Here is a 21,424-nt window from a genome sequence, read left to right as displayed (position 1 = left end):
TCTCAGAAAGCATAGTATTTCTATAATTACCAACAAAGAGCTGAAAGGAAGGAAAAGAAGAGAGGAAGGGGATAGGTTTTGCAGTTCTTAAAACACTAATGAGACACAAAGCTAGGGATTGGGCAGGAGGATAGGTGGAGAAGAGATCTGAAACAGTGCCGTAACTGTGTGCAGAGAGACCGGGTAGCTGAGGTCGTGCACAGAACTGAGCAGGGAGCATCAGGCTGGAACGGACTTTGGGGGACACAGGGACAGTATTTCCTCACGACACTCCCCAACAGCATCATTCCATGGAAAATCCAATGAACAAACATTGTTTCATGAGGTTCTGTGATGAGGTGAAAGGAATGGCAGATATCAGGCCAAACTAGAAGAGGCAAAAGGATTTAAGAAAGCTAAAGCAGCAGAGGTGGCGAGACACTTGGACTAAACACTCCGGAGCCGTGACATGCCCTGGGCTCTGGGAACAGACTCCACGAGCAAGGAGAGGCTGGACAAGAGCCTCCTGTCAGGCTGCGGTTGCAAAAGGCAGGCAGAGGTAAAGCCGGCAGTGGAAGTTCCAGAGCCTGCGTCTCGCAGCTTTAGGAGTGTTGAGAATGTTCTAAACGTGAAAACACATAGGCCTCCTACTCCGTGATCTGCCTTCATGTGGGCGACAGATAAAGAAGAGTTATGGTTGGCCAGAGCAGAAAGAGGGATGGTGGCCTCTTTCAAAACCACAAAAGCCATGGTCTGGAGCAGAGTCCAAGAAGGGAGAAGGCTTGCTTCCTCTCTCTGCTTTCAGCCATGTGGGGACACAAGGGAAGTCAGCAGTCTGCAACCCAGAAGAGGGACCTCATCAGAACTCCACCATGCTGGCACCCTGCTCTTAAACTTCCAGCCTCCAAAACCGTGAGAAATAAAATTTTGTTGCTTATTTAAAAGGGGAGGGGGGAGGTTAAGATTGTCATCAAGGGGTTGGTTTCTCGACACCAGGCCCAGATGCCCACCCTCCCGCAGGTGTCATGTTCCCACAAACACACACAGGGCCCACAGCTAGTCTTCAGTGGACTGCCCAAAACAAGGCCTTCATCGTAAAACCTCACCACACGGGCTTGCCACGCTGTCCCTGGAGCTCATGGAAGGTAGTGCTAGCTCTACCTTTTCCAAACTCTTCATAGTTCTTGGCCCAGTTTTTGTCTGGTTCCAGACTCTTGCTGATGGTGGTGTTTGTGGCCCCTTCCACAGTTGCTGCCTTCAGGACTTGGCAACGCTACTTGATCTTAAGAGCGCCAACCCTTGGTGTGCCCGCCAAGGCTGACCCAGACCGTCACTCCTTTCTCCTTGAAAGTCCTGGGGTAGGACCTCTATCTTAGTTTCAGCTTCTGGGTTCCCTGACCCCCCACTATTGCCTACCCCCAACCAACGACCCCAGTGGCCTCCCAGTCCTACCACGGGCCTGTTGAGCATGGTTTTGCATAGTTTGGACAGGACAACAGTGGGACTTGTGATTGTACTTCCATTTGTACTTTGTTGCATATAGTATGCCTAATCATGGCTACTAAAGTGTGCATGGTTAATCTTACTGCCTGAGCTGCTTCTGTATTAATCCCTTTGTTGTCCTTAAGAGAATTTAAAATAAATACCACTGCTGCCATTGGAGTTCTGTTAAGAAGATGTACTAAACCCAGTAGACCCAAGTCTCTGGTGCCTCTAACTTGAGAACTTGATTCATTTGCAACTGTTTCGGAGCCTCTACTAAGGGCCAGGAAGCATAGTACACACTGGGAAACCAGGGACAAGACATGGCCCCCATTCCTGTGGAACTCATAGTCCAATGGGGAGAAATATGAGTACCCAAATGATTATGAGTCAGCATAAGCACCGCTAAGAGATAAGTGGAAGAAGCATGCTTAACCCAAAGGAGACATGGCTGAGTACATTATTAAAAGGAGAAAAGAAAACAAAGGGAAGGAGGCAGGGGAATGGGAGGGAGCATGTTCTAAGCAGTGGGAGCAATGGGGGGTGGGGGTGAGAGACCCTAACTCTGTGCAGTGCATCAGTCTGGCTAGAAGCTGGGAGTACAGGGTGAGCAGGTGCTTCCAGGGGGAGAGAAGATAGAGACAGATCCGCATCCTGGTGGGTCTTGTACTCCAGGCTCTGCAGTTTGGATTTTATCCTGTAACAGGAGATATCCATGGGGGAGTTTGGTCTAACTGTGGTTCCCGAATGCTGCACACAGAAATTCAGATTTAGCAGGTCAGGGAGTGGACCCAGGAATCTGCATTTTTATAAGCACTCCCTTTGCTGGATGAGTTTGTTGAAGAGGATGATTGGATAACACTTGTCTAAATACAGCTGTAGGAGATGTAGAGCCATAGAGGGGTGGTGTGATCAGATCTGTTTCAGAAAAGTCACTCTGGCAGAAAGTACCCCATCCATGCTCACTCAGCAAAGCTCCCTAATCCTTTGATAATCCCCCAGTAACCTTCTGCTACCCATGGGGTGTAGAGCTCAGAGTAGGCTCTGAAAGAGACAGACTCCTGAGAAAAGAGGCCACTGGGAGGGTCATGCCTGAGTACTCCTGGACTGTTTTCCTTGCGACATTTGTAGCCCCAAACCCAGGGCAACCAGTGCTTGCTGCGAAAATACAAAAGCTTTGGGGCCCTAGGTCCACTGATGGACCTCTGGGTTCTAGAGAATACAGGCTGTGCTGGGGGCTGGAGCCTGGGGTAGATCCACGTCCAGTCTAGTCAGGGCCACAGGAGCTCTGGACAGGACAGAACCTGTGCTCGTTTGGTTAACAAAAGCCCAGGGGGAATTTGGGTGCAGGCCATGTCAGCTACTTACCTGAAATGCCAAGTCTATCATTTCAGAGAATGGAACTCACCCTGCTTGTAGCCCAGTTTCCTACAGCCAGTGGTGATTAATGCATTGATAAATATGACAATGACATTCCAACCAAGAGCCTGCCCACTCACCCCCTTGGAGCTGCCTAACCAACTGAGCAGGATTTCTGCAGAAAAATGCCTTCTCATTATCTGGTGATTCTGAGCCTGGTAAAAAACCCAAGCCGACTGACACTGGCTGACAGCATGGAAGGTTAGGTAATGTTCACATTACCCTGGTGCTCACCACCCACGTGCATCCCAGGATGAACCCTCAGAGCCCAGCCCTGGTCGCATCTTCCGTGCCTCTTCCACGGCAAAGCTGCGTCTCCCCCAGGATTGCACGATGCCATCGTCTGTAACATTTCATTTCATATTCTGCCATCTCAGAGGGCAAGAACCATATGTTTCAGGCTTCTTTTTTCTGATTCCCTACGCCAATGAGTGGCCACTCAAATGAGCATGCTTGAAACAACCATGAGGCCTCTGTCTGGGCCCATGTTCAGCCACTGAGCCAACATGCTAAGAGCTTAGCCCTGCAGCCACCCAGTCACCAGCTTCTAGACCAAGACATGTGTTTCTTGAACACTCCCTAGATTTTTCTTTTTTTGGCTTACACTTAGCAGGATTGCCCCACCACTGGATGAATCCTGGCTGGCATTTGCTGTGACTAAGCCTCATTGACACTCTGGTGGAACACCACTGAGGACCTAGAGAAGAAAATGGAAAAATAATCACTTTCAACTGCTTTAAACAGCCAGTAGGAGATGATTCCATTTAAAGCAGCTACAAGGTACCTAACTCAAATATTTTGGCTTTTCTGTGTCAACTTGTCTGTCAGTTTCCAGGCCATAAACATTTAAAAAATCATTTGTATGTGATCTAATGACATTTGTGAGTGTGTAGTCAATACCTAAAAAATCTAAGAAACATCAACCTCATATAATTAATCAAAAGATAAGTTTCAATATAGGTATCAAAAATCTTAATCATGGGGCTCCTGGGTGGCTCAGTTGGTTTGAGCATCTGACTCTTGATTTGGGCTCAGGTCATGATCTCACAGTTCATGAGATTAAGCCCCACATCAGGCTCTGCTGCTGACAGTGTAGAGTCTGCTCGAGATTCTCTGTCTCCTCTCTCTCTGTCCCTCCCCTTCATGCACAATTTCTCTTTCTCTCTCTCAAATAAATAAACATACAAAATATTTATCATTAACAGTGAGTTTATAGAGAGTCAAGCATTTGTAATCAGCTTTCAATACCATGATTCAAGCTTGAAGAAATGGCTATCAAAGATACTATTCTACTCTAAAGAACTAAAGTAATAATGTCATTACAGTTCATTAATATGAGGAGTTGAGTGGTTGGCCCTAGTAAGACCCAATCAAGTACACTATGTCTTGGTACAGAGGCCAAGAGGTCAGGACAATCCAATGATGATGGTCTCTTTGCTGTCCATGATGCCTGGTGAGTTTGTAATTCACCTAACTGGTGGGCACTGTCACCACCCACTGTGATATGGAATAAAGATATCTGAAATCTTGAGAGAACTTTAAGATTTAGGATTCAGGAATTGGTTTATTTTAATTAAAATAAACCTTTAAGTAGTCTTCAAAATGATATGTTCTTGTCATCTTATAACTATTTTGTCAAAAATAAGGACATATATGTAAGATACTTTCACATACACGATATTCATTCTATGTCATTTAATTCTAGATATTATTATCCCAACTTTTATTAAGAGGATTAACCTGGGGCTCAGGGAGAGACTCAAGATCATATAACTGGTAAGTCGCAGAGTTGGGACTCACCCAGATCTGTCTGCCCCAATTTTCATATTCCTTCTGCTACACTTTCTATCACATCACACCTATGATACCTAGGTTTGCTCCTTTTATCCAGAAGACACAATTGTTTCTCGATCTTATAGTCAAGAATTTCCAGCTGGTGTAAACAAAAATTACAACGAAAAACTTTATATATTGGTCATATGTGTCCTACTGGTCTAGGGTGTCCCCTAGCATATTTAAACCAGTGCCAATAAGGCCAGAACCAAAGGTTAGGGGGGTCCACTGCCACACTTCTACCCTTCCCAAATGCCTTCAGCTCAGGGACACTACTCAGAAGCACAGGACAGGTTTTCAGACACCCAATGACAAAAGTGAGTTTCAGTAGATTAATATTTACTCCTGAAACATGCACACAAACAGCTGTGCTGCCCTTCATCTTAACAGCCATACAAAAGGCTTTATGTGCCCCTGGCTGTTTCCTCTCAGAGACTGGATGTCAGACAGGTTGGGCAGAGTCCTTCCCATTTTCAAATAAACCCCAAATGCCTCAAGCTGTAATAATTGTGTGACAAAGGCTGTGACTCCTTAACTACCCCCCACCCATAGCAAACAGAGTAGGCTGAAGAGACATTATAGGAATGAGGAACACTAACATTTGTCAAGTTCTCATTATGAGCTAGAAGCTTTCAAAATAACCCTGCGAAGTAGTTATTTTTACCCCTCCTTTTAAGATAAGGCCACCCAAACTGGGAGATTGAATTATCTACCAAGCTATAGAACTAATGAGAGACACAGCTAAGATTTGAACCGAAGCCTGTCTCTCTTAACACCCATGGGTTTGGAGGGAGGTGTTCAGGGCTGTGTTTGTTGCATATAGGGGCAAGCTGAAGAATCACTGTAGACCATGGAGACTGAGTTTCAGAGGGGTCCAGGACTCTCCTGCCCGCAATGTCATCCCTACCCTGGTGAGGTGGGCAAGTAACCATGAGTTCTGAGCAGCTCTGAGACCCTAAGATCCTCAATGTCTCCTGGATGACTTAATCAATGACAGTACCTTATTCTATTTCATTTAACGGTTATCTCTTCAATGGTTTCATGGTTATCTCATTTAATTTCATTTCATATAATTTTATTCTTCCTTATGATGATGAAGGTATTTTTATTCATAGCATACTTCTTTCTGACCTTGGCTAAATCTATGCTAATGAGGTGACTAGTAGTGGGCCCCCTACATAGCTTCAGAGGAAGCAACCATGTGATTAGATTGGGGGTGGGAGGGGGAAGGGCTGAAAGTTGAGTTCAGTCACCAATTGCCAATGATTTCTTCAGCCATGCCTATATAAAGAAACCCCATATAAAAATTGTAAACAACAGGGTTTGGGAGCTTCAAATTTGATAACCATAATCACATACTGGGAGCGTTGGGTACCACTACTCCACCAGGACAAAAACTCCTGTACTGGAGACCTTTCTGGACCTCGTCTTATGTACCTCTTCATCTGTTCCATTTATATTCTTTAAAACATTTTTTTAATGTTTATTTATTTTTGAGAAAGAGAGAGAGAGACTGTAAGCAGGGGAGGGGCAGAGAGAGAGGGAGACACAGAATCCGAAGCCGGCTCCAGGCTCTGAGCTGACAGCAGAGAACCCGATGTGGGGCTCGAACCCACAAACCATGAGATCATGACCTGAGCTGAAGTTGGATGCTTAACCAACTGAGCCACCCATGTGCCCCAGGTCCATTTATATTCTTTACAATAAAATGTGATTGTAAGTATGTGTTCCTGAGTTCTGAGTATTGTTCTAGCAAATTATCAAAACTGAGGGGGTAAGAGGATCATGGGAAGCCCCAGTTTTGTAGTCAGCTGGGTAGAAATACTGGTACCCTGGGGACCCCATTTGTACTTGGCATCTAAAGCGGGGCAGTCTTATGGGACTGTGCTCTTAACCTCTGGGGTCTCTGCTAACTTCCAACAGTTAGTGTGATAATTGAGTTGAATTGCTGGACACCCAGTTGGTATTGGAGAATTGGTTTTTGATAAAAAACGACACACTTATGCTCCTAGGAAAGTGTCTGGCACATAGTAGGCACTCAACTAATATTTGCTGAATATATGATGGAGGGATGTCATCTCCCCTATACTGAACTGCTGTGAAATTTCTCCTATTTTGGCCATCATCTTCTTTGGCATCCATACTTTCTTCCTAATGGCTCTCTGCTAATCCAACAAATGAATATTTTTGAGGTCCCAACAAGTGCCAGGTACAGAGAGTTACCAACGTTGATGAAGTTAGCCAAGAGTCATTGAGGATCTTAGGGTCTCAGGGCAGCTCAGAACTTGTGGTTACTTGCCCACCCCACCAGGGTAGGTTTGGATGTTGTGGACAGGATAGCCCTGGCCTCCTCTGAAAGTCAGTCCTCAGTTTATCTACAGTGATTCTTCAGCTTACCTCATATGCAACAAAACACAGCCCTGAATTCTTCCAAACTTCTGAAGCCTGGAATAACATCACCTGGAAAAGACTGGCTCTAAAGACACAAAGTTTGAGAGTCATTCTCAGCAGGAAACAGATGGAACTGCAAAGTGGCCAAGAGCACAATCCTCTATGTTTTCAGCAAACAAGTTTCTCCCACATAGAGCATCCAAGAGCCAGCTGAGTCTCTTGGTCTATCTCTTCTCTTAGCTTTTAGCTTCTACAGCCAACATTTGGGGAATTTTAAAGAAACTCCACTTACCACACAACATTCACAAGAACAAATTCCAGACAGGTTCAAGTGTTTAACTTAAATATACAACTCCTACATTACTAGAAAAGAATATTATTGTAATCTTGCAGTGGAAGAGTCCTTAACATAGAGTCAATAAATGAAAAATTACGTAGATTAGACTAAATAAACTTTGAATCTCTTAAGGACAAAGGATAAGATTAACAATGTCAAAGCTAAACTGATAGAAATATTTTCAGTTTAGATTAAAAGTGATAATATGTAAAGGTAAATAATACATGATACTGTTAACATATAAAGAGCTTCTACAAATTAATGTAAACCCTTTGAAGACAAAGGACAAGAAGGAAGAGATTTTTCTTTGTGAGGGTGGACAGGGCCAAAAAAAAAAAAAAAGGGAAAGGAGCAATAAAACAAGAAGAGCATCTCCCCTCCCACTTGATTCCCAGACTGAATTTTAGGCTCCTAGCAGCAGAAATTGATGGGACCATTCAGAAGAGACGCGTCGAATCTCAGGGTCTAAGCAGAGCAGCCTTGGGCCCCCGATGACAAAGGGTGGTCAGCACATGGTGAACAGATGAAACTCACTGTCTCAACTCTGCCAGCCAAGGACAGGAAGCTTTGAAGACATGGCACCCATGACCTGGACTTTGGTGTTTGGCTTCTGTGAGTTTCTTCAAGCTTCTGTGAGCAGCAGATACACTAGAAGCATGGGAGAGGGGACACAGAAGTTGCTATGTGGAGGGACAACCAACAGGGTTATGGACACAGGGGAGACACCCTTCTGGGGACTTCCAAAAAGAACTGAAGGACGTTTTAAGGGACCAGGGAGCCTGTTTTTACGTGGGATCCTGCAATAGAAAATGTCTAGGCATACACGTATATGCGTTCCTTTGTCTGGAAGGATGATTTTCTTAGGGAAATGGGATTATAAAAGGAGGCAGGAAATTTCACTTTTGGTTGTATACACTTCTGTGATGTTTAATTTTTTGTTGTAAGGAACATATATTACTTTCATAACAGTAACATACAAGAAGACAGTCCCATTTAGAAAAACAAACAAACACACAAAAAGGCACCAGATGTAGCATTTGGCTTTCAGAGATTGAAAGTGTGCTGGTGACAGACAGCACGAGCCCACAATCACGTCACCAAGTGTACATTGCAGCCTGTGGCAGGGAAGAAAGCACGGAGGGGTAAGATGCACGAAAGATTCCCTAGCCCCAGGTCTGGAACTGAACCATGTCCAAGGGCAAAAGCTGGTTTGGTGGCCAGCATGGAGTGCCAGAGTTAGTTATAATCCCTGGCATAGAGGCCAGGACTTTTTCTGCCCCTTTTTCTCTTTTGAAAAAACACCTTCTTTTGTGGGCTCAAAGGGCTTCTCTCACACCCACTTAAGCTGCAAGCAAGAGATGGAATCGAGGTCTCACGCCCTGCTGCTCTCGGGAAAATGTCCAACGTCTTCATCAAGATTCACAAGGCCTGGCCCCTGACTTCCTCTCCAGCCTATCTCTCCCCTCTTCCAGCTCTTGCTCCAGGCAATAAACTACGTGCTGTCCCCAGACTATCACCTCTCTCACCTGGAACCCCTTGCCTGCCCCTTCATTCCTTCTTCTATCCCCAGCTGCACTGTTAACTCAGAGTCCTGCCAGGGTCCCCCACTGAGTGAGAAACCATCAGCTCTGCTCCTGGAACAGCCTGGGTCATCTCTGAAACATTACCACTCTGTAGAATGGTTGCCTGATTACATGCCCATGGCTCCCACCCGCCTGGTACCTGTTGTCCTGGCCAGGGTGATAGTATTACCACAGTGACCTCCAGTTTGGGCCCTAGGCTCCATAAACATTTGCCAAATGAGTAACTTGCTGGCCTGGCCTAGCCTGTCAGGCACCTTCAGGTCAGGCACCACTGTGTTCTTGCTGGCTCACCATGACCTCCTCAGAGTTCCTGAGGGAAAGATGGTGGGAAAACCCCAACAGTTAACTGCCCTTACTAAAGTGTCTCTTCCTGGAAGAGAAACTTCAACACAAAAAGAGAGTTACATACCAACAGAAGTTAATGGCATATAGACTTTCCTCATGAAGTTCTCACTGTGTCATTTTACCAGGAACAAAGAGCCCGGCAGGGCAGAGAAAGGCATACCAAGGGACTGGAGTTCCGGCTCTGACGCCACCCAAAAGCACTGTGACTTTGGGCAGATCCCTTCACTTCTCTGGCCTGTCTGTCCCAGGCCTAGGAAGTAAAGGGGTGGGTCAGGTCCTTGCTAAAATCCTGGGAGGAGAGGCAGGAGAGAAGCTGAGCGATCTGAAAAGCACATCAGTTGGGCCCCACTCAACCTTGACCTCAGCCCTGGATATGGCCCAACTCAAATCCTCCTCCCTAAAACAAACCCCCCTACAGTGGGCATTTACAGTCTGGGTTACAGGGCAAAATTCCCACCAAGGCCTTGCAGTTGGTGCTTTTGATAAACAAATCCAGACTGAACTGGCACCTTTCCTTTAAGAGGAAGGACAGGAAGGACACCTCCTCACACCACATTTCCCACAGTACAAGTTGTACTTGGACCTTATTTCTACCCAGACCTGGCAATTACCAGACCCATGGTGCTGGGCTATGTCACCAGCCTGAGCCTCCCTCCCTGAGACAATGCTGGAGGTAAATCCACACCCCCTGTCCAAGGCACTAGGGTTGGGAGACTGTGGACCACATTATAAGGAAGAGGGGAGCACATCTATTCCCACCGATTTCACTGAACTGGGGGAAAAGGAGAGAATTTGCTGCTATTTTTCCTGAATTCTACCAAATGCACACTAGCTTGGATATTGATCACATGTGAGTTCAAGTCCCAATTCTGCCACTTTCTAATTATTTCACTTTGGACCAGTTACCAGCCTCTCTGCGTCTGTTTCAAATCTGTAGAGTGGGGATATAATGCTCATACTGGAGGCCTCCCTTGAAGGGTTGTTATGAGGATTAAATGAAACACCTGACAAACATCCAGCACAGGGCCTTTTTAGCGCTAAGTGCTTAGCAAACGCTAGCAACTGTTAACAGCCTGGAAATGTCTGGCACAGAGCAATGGGGCTTATGTTTTTAAAATAATTTCCCCATTAATCATGGTCAGAACCAAATCCTGATCCCACAGCCCAGAATTCAGGTCTTGTCATGCCACCTCACTTACCGCCCCATAGTTTCAGCTACTTTTGATTAAACAACGGAGAACTCAGAGTTGTGAAAATGAAAATCTCCAGGCAAAGACTGTCCCACTCCTGACCACAGCAGCAGACCCAAACCCAGGAATCCCCACAGCTCAGATCTGCGGTTTCTTTCTGTCCTAGCAGTACAGCCCTGAGATCAGGCGGCCCAATTCCAAGTTACTGACTTTGAGCCTGGGATGCCTCTCCCCCAAGTGAGCTTTTGTTCCTAGGGGAACCTTTAGAATACTTGCTTTTGAATCTCATGAAAAATCCCTGTGAGGGAGTAAGAACCAGGAAGTTAGAAACACCTTGGGAATGCATGATAATGAGTGGCCCCTGGACAAAGAACTGTCTCTGCCAGCTCTGGGCCAATAAATCTTGTTTTGCTGTTTGGGTTGGTCTCAGTTTCTTTATTTAAATGAAACCAAAGGATCAAGATGGGGCATGGAGTAGAGCGAAAAAAGACATCCTCAGCCAAACTCTCCTTGACTTGGTTAATAAATAAACCAGGGATTAAGCTGCTCTAGTACATTCTATTCTGTAGCCCAGAAGGGATCCTCCTCATTCCAAGGGACATGGACACTAGATTAGTAGCTTCAGTCCCTACCCAACTTCCCTGTGTCTGTGTCTGCTGAATGTGGTGGTTGACAAGACCACCTCGAACCCCAGAGTCACTTCTGGGATACCACCAGGACCAGAAAGGATCCAGAGGCAAAGAGAAGCTTCTGGGGCCCTGATAAACAAAATTGGCCCATGAAGGCATGGTGTATGCCTGGCAGTGTGCCAACCACTTTCCATGTATCTCCTTAGTTAATCCTCATAACCCCATACCGGGGAACTGTTATTAGTATGACGGCTCCGAGGGGTTGAGTGGCATGCTCAAGAAATTGGCAGAAATAATCTTAAGCCCCACAACTTGATGTGGGAGGGTATCATATAATACTGCCTTTACCATTTCACTACAAATTTTAAATGATGTAGTATTTCCAAAAATTAGGAAATTAGTAAGCAGTGGATTTATCTGGGAAGGTTTAGAAAAGGGGAAGGATTTGCAGGGTCCCGAGGAAGGGGAAGAGGCAAGGACCCCACGTGCTGGGAAGAAGTCCTACATGTGCAAGAAGCAGGGGCAAGACCCAGATCAGACTTTTCTACAGCAAATGTTCTCACTTCCCTCCTGTAACGTATCTAATCTGGAAATTAAAGGCTACCTGAGCATGTATAAAAGGCTACTTGAGCGCTGTCAAAACACCTATTAATTTTAGCAGCTCTTATAAATGCCTTGCCCGGGCACTCAGGATGGAAGAGCTGCCAGGAGGGCATGTGTCTTCCCAAGTGGGTCTCCTCAGCCAAGCTCTGCTGACATTCCTTTCCCTCCATGGACCTCAGGCATTGCAAGGTGGGGCGGCTCATGACAGCTTCCTCCACACAAGCTCTTTGCACTCAAAATCCTTTTTTTTTTTTTTAAGTTGTTCTTTCTTTGCTCTTTGGAAACTATTGTTCAGATGGTTCTGCAAGTTTAATTTCTTCACTCTTCGGCACTGAGAATTTTGCTTTTGTTTTTAATAGACTTATGCAAATCAAACGTATAATATTTCTCTTAAATTGAGGTCATCTGGGTGACTAGTTCAAGATTCAGAACAAGATGCATTCCAGGATGTCCTGACACAACCAGAGAGGGACTGTCACTGTCTGGCTGAGCCCCCAGTTCCCCATGGGAGAATGTTGAGCCCACCGTCAGCCCCCAGCTCCCAGATAGCACGAGTCTCTCCTTCTTCCTCAGGCCCTCAGCCGTAGGTACGTCTCTGCCTCTGCCTCACAGATCTCTCTGTGACCAAGCCACCATGTAGGAAAGTTCCTGGAGGTAAGTGTCATGCTTCATCCACTCTTCCAACAAGTATGCCTTATTGCCTTCTAAGTACGAGGAAATTGCGGGGCTCTGGAATACAGCTGGCTGTGAGCAAGACTGTCCTGGCATTGGAAAGGCATCGGACTTATCATACTTAAGAGTACAGACTCTGCAGCTAGATTGCCTGGATCAGAATCTCAGCTCTCCCACATGCTAACTATGTGACCCTGGGAAAGTCACTTAACCTCTGTGTATCTTAGTTTCCTCATGTATACAATGGTGATGATAACAGTACCCACCTCCCAGCTATGAGAGGATTAAGTGAATTCATGTTTAGGTGAATTCACTGTATTTATGATTAGTAGCCAGTAAATCCTATGTATAAGTTAGTACTACAGACTGTCGTGATCATGAACCTGATAAAAGTGCTCTCTACAGCCAGCATTAGCACAGGATGTTTTAGGAGGACACGAGAGGGGTGCATAACCCAGACAAGGGGCCAAAAGATGTCACACGTTCAACAGACACTTAAAGAATCAGATAACCAAAGTGAGGGTATGTGAGGACAGGAGAGGGTCCAGAAGGAGGGACAGCAGGTGCAAAAGCATGGAGGCAAAAATCCATGCTTGCTTTGGCAACTTTGCTTCATTTAAAGAAACAAGTGACAGTAAGTCAGTCACCAAATACAGTTATTACAGACTTTGTAATGTGCTTTAACCATTAATGTAAAAACAGCGAAGAATTCAGATTCAGATGACAAAGAGCAAGTCTGAACTAAATTTATCTCTGAAGGTTATACCAACAGGTCTGAATGGCTCACAAGTTCTCTTTATTTCCAATAGGAAACAAACATTTACGGACCTCACAGTTCGGGGTTAGCTGGATCATTTCTTGGAAGATTTCTGATCTGTAACAGAAGACATAGCAGAGTCTTGCTTTTTAGTCCCCACCTCTGTCCCTGGCTCCTCACCTGCATGTGCTAGTTACACAACAAATGGCTTTTTTTTTTTTCTTTATACTCACATGCAGTGAATTTTAGTTCGTATCCTAATTGTTTGGATTTTTTTTTTTAACAAATGCTTTTTAGACGGCAAATGTTAAAATGAATTTTGCCAATGCCCCATGCTTCTCTTCCCACTCAGTTCACAGAAAGCAAGTTTGGGCCTGCCTCTGATCTCTTGCAGCAGCAAGCTAATCTCCAAGATGACCTCACTGCAGAACTGTGTTTTATAATCAGCTAGCAAATCTCAGCATGAACCAAGAGCAAAGGTTAGAAAGACAATAAAAATACAAACAAGCCAGGATTGTACAAGTCAGGTTAGTTCAGAGAACCAGCTGGACCTATGATTAAATTTTAATTAAAAAAAGAAACAAAAAACCAACAACTATAGGAGGAGAAGCCTTCCCAGCAGATAAGAATCCTTTTCAGAAGAAGAGCAAGACCTTTTTCTTATTAACAAATGGAGATGTTGTAGTTCCTGAGATAATAAACAAAGGAAAAGGATTTGAAAATTCACCTAATCTGTGGATTTTTGAACAGGTTTTGCCGGAGGGAAACCTTTGTTCACATGAAATATTTACCAAGATGTGTAAGTAAAACACACTAAGACAGAGCTGCTCTGGCTAAAGGCAGGGTCGAGGCCCCAGTTCCAGCTGTTGCCCACCTGACCCTTGAGCACTTCTAAAACCACTCCTTGTGGTCTAACCCACTGCACCTGTCACTTTACAGAAGAAAAGCCCGAGGCTCAGAGGAAAATATTTGACTTGTCCTAGGCCACACAGCTAGCCGCTAGCAGAGCCAGGAGAAGTTCCTAGGTCTACCACTTTAAATTCAGTGACCCTTCCACGACACTACACAGACAGGAGGGGAAATACACTCACTAACATGGAGAGGGTGGCTGATGGGAAGCGGACGGAGCATGAAGAGGAGGACTGCCCTGTTAAACGCACAGAAGGATGGGGCAGGGCAAAGGCATGCAGTGGCTACTAGCTGTTCGGGGCTCCAAGATGCCTGCTTATGTGAGAAGACAGCATATCCCATCTTTCTGCTGGATTACCAGCCCACAATGATTTATTCACATGTTCAGATCAACAGACATTAGCTGAGCATCTGCTATTAGGTGCTAGGCAGCATGCTGGGTACAGCAATCCAAAAGCAAGTAAGCCACCCACCACCCCAGCACACCTGGGCTAGTACAGAAGACACAATAGAAACCCCAGCGACAGCCAGTGTGAGACCGCAGTGGTGGACCTGCAGGGTAGCTACACAGGAGGGGGAGGGGCGAAGAGAGGAGTTCACTGGGAGAAGTGAAGATGGCCCAGAAGAAAAGACAACCATGCTGTGTTTCCAAGGATGAGTTTGTCAGCAGGCAGACAGGAGAGGAGGGACTTCTCATTCCGGGAGTTCAGAAACAGGTTTTACTTTAAAATTTTTTTTTTCAACATTTATTTTTGGGACAGAGAGAGACAGAGCATGAACGGGGGAGGGGCAGAGAGAGAGAGGGAGACACCGAATCGGAACCAGGCTCTGAGCCATCAGCCCAGAGCCCGATGCGGGGCTCGAACTCACGGACCACGAGATCATGACCTGGCTGATGTCGGACGCTTAACCGACTGCGCCACCCAGGCGACAGGTTTTAAATGGAGGTGAGAGGTGCCCATTTGCAGTTGAGAAAGATCACCACGGTGGCATTGTGGAGATCCACAGCATGAGAAGGCTTCTGCAAAGGGTTGAAAGGAGGGGACCAAAAGCAGAGATGGAAACCGGGTGGTTTTCACAAAGAAAATCAGCGTGGGGAGTGGAAGCCATAAAGGAGGAAAGGTGGGCTGCCTGGGCTCCCACAATTCCAGAAACTGCTAGAAGGTAGTGCACCAAGTGAGATACAGAACAGTTTAGGAGGGAGATGGGGAGCCAGGCTTAGTGGCCAAGAGTTCAGGGTGCCAGTGGGCACTCCAAGTGGGTGTGGAACGTGGTGAAAGGACGTGGGTGTAAGAGTCATCCAATGATGTACACCACACAAGGCTCTAACTTCTCAAGGACGAGCCACTGTCCTGTTTCCCCCTGTCTGAAGGCTTGTAGTAACTAGAACTTGCTGAAATTGTGTGTTGTATGTTTCTCCTTCCCTAAGCTATCTAGTAGAATCCAAACCCTATCAACTTTTAACACACGTTAGCTGGAGAATAACAGCTACACCCCAGAGAAACTGGCTTGTTCTATCTGATGTGGGACATCTTCTTTACAGAAAAAGTAAGTGAAACATTGGTGCGGCTTGAATTATCATAAGGTGAGCCCCTGTGTAACCTCGCTTAGGTCAGAAAGTAAAATGTTGGCGGCACTCCAGAAGCCAGCTGTGTGCACCTCTCAACTCACAACCCTGCCCTCACTCTCGGAAGTGACCACTGTCTTGACTTTTGGGACTACTGCTTTTCTTTACTTTCTACTTGTTTGTTTAATGCTTATTTATTTTTGAGAAAGAGAGAGAGAGTGTGCAAGCGGGAGAGGGGCAGAGAGAGAGGGAGACACAGAATCCCAAGCGGGCTCCAGGCTCTGAGCTGTCAGCACAGAGCCTGATGCGGGGCCGGAACCCATGCACCTCGAGACCTGAGCGGAAGTCGTACGCTTGAGCAACTGAGCCACCCAAGCGTCCCTCTACTTTTAATACCTATGTATGCATCCTCAAATGGTATGGTATGGTGTTAGCAATACAAGTGAACTCATACTACGAGATTAAAAGAAATGAAATAAAACAATGTGATAGTGTGCCACTGGATGGAAGACAGAGATAGAAGGGAACGACTAGAAACAAATCCAAGTATGTAGATGAATTAGAAGATACCTGTTTCATATCTTGTATCAAAAAAATGCCAAATGGAATAAAGATTTAGTGTAGAAACTGAAGCAATAAAAGTACTAGCAGAAAATAGAGGGAGATATTGTTATGTTACCTCATGGTAGAAAGGCCTTTCTAAGCATAACACCAAAAGCGAAAGCCACAAGGGAAAAGAATACCAGATTCGTTTATAAAGAAATAAAAAGCTTCCATAAATCAATTAACACAGTAACCAAAACTGTTTTTGGTTTAACCAAAACTAAAAAGAAAATTCCAAATGGGAAATTACATGTGACATAAGACTAACAAAGCAATTATGTCCTTAGTTTTTACAAATCAGTAAGAAAATAAAACATGACAGGGGTGCCTGGGTGGCTCAGTCAGTTAAAGCATCTGACTTGGTTTTGGCTCAGGTCACGATCTCACAGTTGGTGAGTTCAAACCCAGCGTCTGGCTCTGCACTGACAGCGTTAAGCCTGCTTTGGATACTCCCCCTCCCGTTATCTCTGCCCCTTCCGTTGCTCGTGCTCTCTGTCACTATTTCTTTCTCTCTCTCTCTCCAAATAAACTTAAAAAGAATTTAACATCAAAAAAAAGTTTAAAAAAATATGAATGATGTACTTAAAAGTAGCTTTAATAACAAAAGAAAATGTCTTCTATGATGTTAATTTTTTTTATTAAAAAAATTGTTTATTGGTTATTTTTGAGAGACAGAGCATGAGGTAGGGGGTGGGGGGTGGGGCAGAGAGCAAGGGAGACACAGAAATCCGAAGCAGGCTCCAGGCTCTGAGCTGTCAGCATAGAGCTTGATGTGGGGTTCGAACCCACAAACCATGATATCATGACCTGAGGCAAAGTAAGATGCTTAACCGACTGAGCCACCCATGTGCTCCAAGTTTTTTTTTTTTATTTATTTATTTATTTATTTATTTATTTATTTTTAATTTTTTTTTTTAACCTTTATTTATTTTTGGGACAGAGAGAGACAGAGCATGAACGGGGGAGGGGCAGAGAGAGGGGGAGACACAGAATCGGAAACAGGCTCCAGGCTCCGAGCCATCAGCCCAGAGCCCGCGCGGGGCTCGAACCCACGGACTGCGAGATCGTGACCTGGCTGAAGTCGGACGCTTAACCGACTGCGCCACCCAGGCGCCCCTCCAAGTTTTTTTTAAATGAAGATAGTTATTGACAGTATGAATTCTAGTCATGTAAAAAAAATGTATTTGAAAAAACAAAGTAGATACCTTTGAGTCTGGGCCTCTAGGAATAACTCCCAGAGTGACACTGCTAACCTAAGCGTCCTTCCAAAAGAACTGCTCCTGTGTCACAATAAGAAGGGTGAGCAATCAAGAGGCTGCCACTGAACCTGCTGATTTTGAGAAAGTATTACTATCACTTTGTTCCAGGGATCAGGAAGCGGCGCAAACTGCCTCCTGACACCTGTAAAGCTGGGGATAGGACAGGAGACCGTGGCTGTCGCGAGATGCAGGAAGATGCCCTCCATCACACTTTGAGATCTAAAACTCGCACATGGCATTGACGTAATCTAACTTGTACCTAGAAGGAGGGCTGCAAGGGATGCTGAGATGACAGGGTTTCGCTTCCATGCTCTGCTGCACACGAAGGCACCCCGGAAGGTATTTGGGGATTGAGTGTCAACCGAAGATTTCTACCACAGAGCACATTATCAAATAACGTAGCATGGACTTCCTATAGCAGTGAGGCACTGCGGACTGTGTTCCACCGGCAAACCACCACCCCAGGAATTGAACAGCAGCCTCCGGTCTTTCATGGAATGTTGTCTACCATGCCTCATTGGAATTGCTACAGAAACAGGAACCGGGAGGGAAGAAACTTGGCCTGTGAAGTTTTTTAAAACATGTCTCAAAAAAAAAAAAAAAATTTAAAACATGTCTCAATTACTCCTTACTAAAAGCTTGTTTGTCTCCAGGGGTTACATACTGAATAGATATGTGCTAGTTGCCTTGATCAAACATGCTTTAAGGCCAAAAACATGCCCCTAATTAGCAATGTTCTGGTCTGTGTGTCAAGAGAGACTAGAAAATAATTCAGTATAAAAATGGGAAAAATGCTTATGCTACAATATTAATTTTAAAGGCATGTAAAACTACATAGAGTATGATCACAATATATCATAAAACAATAAAATCTTACCAGTAATCAAAGAATAACAAGATACACTTACCCATCAGACAGGCAAAAATTGAAGAGACAGATAATATCTAGTGTTAGTGACTGTGGGAGGAAATAGGTAGTCTTACACAATTTAAATTTGAGTGTAAATTGGTTCAGCAGTAGCTTTAATAAAAGCAGGAAATGCACACCCTTTAAGACTGTAGTACTACATTTAGTTATTGGAGAGAAATGTTCCCCTGTGTACAAAGAGGCAAGTACTAAGAATGTTTATGGCCACAATGTTTACTCTAGCAAAATTCTGAAAGCAATTATCTGGCCATTAAATACAGAGAATAAATTAAATTATAGTATGGGCAGCACAAAAGGAAAGGTCTCTCCTGACATGTATCGTGGCAGTCTGAACACCCCCAGAAAATTGTGCCAAAGGGTTTAAAAACAAGTATACGATAAAAGTAAACACACACGCACACACAGAGACACACACGGAACAGACTTCAGGTAACTATTTTGGATTGTAAACAAGGATAAATTTAATGTTCAAACAATCTGATAAAATAACCATTTGGAAAATAAATGAATAAATTATAGTATGTTCATATAATGGAGTATTACATTGTTTTTAATATGGACAAGATAGACATCTGTGTACTGTATTGTCTGTTATGGAGAATAATATAATAGTGTATTATTAAATTTAAAATTGAGAGTGGGGTGCCTGCGTGGCTCAGTCAGTTAAGCGTCAGACTCTTGATTTTGGCTCAGGTCATGATCTCATGTTTGTGAGATACAGCCCCACACGGTCAGTGCAGAGCCTGCCTGGGATTCTCTCCTTTTTCTCTGCCCCTCCCATTTGCATTCTCTAAATAGATAAATAAATAAATAAATAAATAAATAAATAAATAAATAAATAACTTTAAAAATTAAAAAAATTTAAATCAATTGCAGAAAATAATATTAAACCAAGATTTGATAATTTGAACCCATTTTACCTTATTAAGAATAAAATGTACCAGGTGATTCCTTAATAAGGTAAAATTAATTCTAATTCTCACATTTTGTTTATTCTTGGATAATGTAAAAACAGACTATGAATAAAAATGTGACCACTTCCTGCAACAATTAATTCACTCATGAGAACATTTTTGCTCTTTGCTTGAATCTAAACACTTACAGCTCATGAGCTCTTGTTGGGCTTCCAACAGTTCATTACGTTTTTTTTAAATTGTTCTGTGATCAAATATGTTGAGGAAATTTGGGTGTAGTGTAATTACAAGCCGGTTGAGGAGAGTGGTTCTCAAAGGGAAGCATGGATTATAGTATCAGATCCTGGAAAGGTCAAGGAAAATGAAAAAAAAGAGTGGTGGATGTTAGTGACTTTTGTATTTACAAACATTTGCAGAACTTTAAAGCAGGTAAAACCAAAATTATGCTATTCCCAAAATATGGAAATGTCAGCAATATTACTCCTCTTCTATAGAAAAGATTCCTTCAAAATAACTGTGTATGATAAAGTTCTTCTGATTTTTCATTTTTTGTTTTTGTCACCAAATAAATTTATAAGATTAAGTTTCCCTTTCTCAATACTATGAAATTATGACAAGGCTATCAGTAAGTATAATATATAGATTTTTTAAAGCTGTACAGGTATAAAAAGCATATAAAGCATTCATGCACACACTCAAGAATTAAAATCACATCAATAAATACACTTTTTTGTGTCAAAAGTAAATTGTAACATGGAAGAGTAAGGAGTGTGAAGATAAGGGGTCTGGGTTTTGACTGGGGCCCCAATTCCTTTTAGTAGTGAGATTTTCAGTAAGTTTATCTGACTTGCTGTGAAGAGTAAATGAGTTTACATAACATAAATTTTAAAAACATAACACAATGCTGCTATGAATTCATTTTATGAATTTGCCAATGTTGTGAAAACTGGACTGTAAGGGGAAAAGAGTGGAGGTGTTGATGATAGGGGCTCTCACTTACTGAACCTTTACGATGAGGCAAGTACTATACTAAGGACTGTAAGTTCTCTAATTCCTCACACCTGCTCAATGGGGTAGATACTATGTCAGGTGGAACCATGGAACCATTTCTGTAGGTCAAAAATGGTCAATTATCAGCAATTTCATATGGCTTAAACTATCATCTGCCCAGAATGGAGAAAGCGAAAGAGAGAGACTGAGTTAAAATAGCCAGTACCTGGTAAAATCAGGTTTGCAAGGCATACAGGTTTACATCTGTGACCAGTATGCTGTATAAATTCCTAGCAAGAAAGCGGATCTAATAGTTTAGGAGGTATAACCTCTAAGTTTTAATCAAGAATTATTTGCATGATATTAGAGAATATACAGGAAGTCAAGAAACAATGCCACAGCAAATTAACACAAGAATCAAATGTTTACAGGGGCTCAGATGGTTAAGAATTAGACTTGGGCTCAAGTCCTGATCTCAGGGTTCCTGGGTTCCAGCCCCAGGGCGGGCTCTGTGCTGCAGCTCAGAGCTTGGAGCCTGCTTCGGATTCTTTGTCTCTGTCTCTGTCTCTGTCTCTGTCTCTCTCTCTCTCCCTCTGCCCTTCTCCCACTCCTGCTCTCTCAAAAAATAAATTAAAAAAAACTGTTTTAAAGAACCAAATGTTTACATTAATTAAAATACTCCATGCTTGCTCCTGCTTCTGGCATTACCCTTTTCAATGAATTCTTACTTTCATTCAGCCAACAAATATTTACTCAAAATCAGACTCAATCTCTAACCTCCTGCTACCAGCTTCTTTCCACCTCCCCCTGAATTTTTACCAACCGGAATTTATCTCTTTTATAATAGAATTTTGCTTTTTAATATATCTAATTGCTCTTAACGAGGGTAAATGTTTCTTGAGGAAAGCTCAATAAATGTTCAATTTGAGGTTCATACCAAGTCTACTACATATGGCACTTAGTAGTAAAGAATCACAAAATCTTCCCTGATCTCACCGGTCGAAGTGTTCTCTTTAATCTGAACTCATCAGGAA

General features: G+C 43.7%; 2 long non-coding RNA genes across 4 annotated transcripts in view; one reads left to right on the top strand and one right to left on the bottom strand.

Moving 5' to 3' along the window:
* LOC109502472 overlaps window positions 1–21,424 on the bottom strand; it is a 30,073-nt gene that overhangs the window by 7,907 nt on the left and 742 nt on the right. The window contains exons 2-3 of one of the 3 annotated variants that reach the window (XR_006584557.1): window positions 19,589–19,743; window positions 3,485–3,577 (exon numbers count right to left, since the gene is read on the bottom strand). This is a non-coding gene — a long non-coding RNA (uncharacterized LOC109502472). Of the gene's footprint in view, window positions 1–3,484; window positions 3,578–7,975; window positions 13,285–19,588; window positions 19,744–21,424 lie in introns of those variants that run through there. The other 2 variants (XR_006584559.1, XR_006584558.1) reach the window with 2 other exon arrangements.
* On the top strand, window positions 12,328–13,946 carry LOC109502471. The gene is made up of 2 exons (XR_002161075.3): window positions 12,328–12,445; window positions 13,273–13,946. It is a non-coding gene; the product is annotated as an uncharacterized LOC109502471 (long non-coding RNA).

Source organism: Felis catus, chromosome C1 (assembly GCF_018350175.1).
Source record: "Felis catus isolate Fca126 chromosome C1, F.catus_Fca126_mat1.0, whole genome shotgun sequence".
Classification (NCBI taxonomy): Eukaryota; Metazoa; Chordata; class Mammalia; order Carnivora; family Felidae; genus Felis; species Felis catus.
Note: the sequence above shows the minus strand (reverse complement) of the source record. Positions and strands in the feature narration are given on the sequence as shown.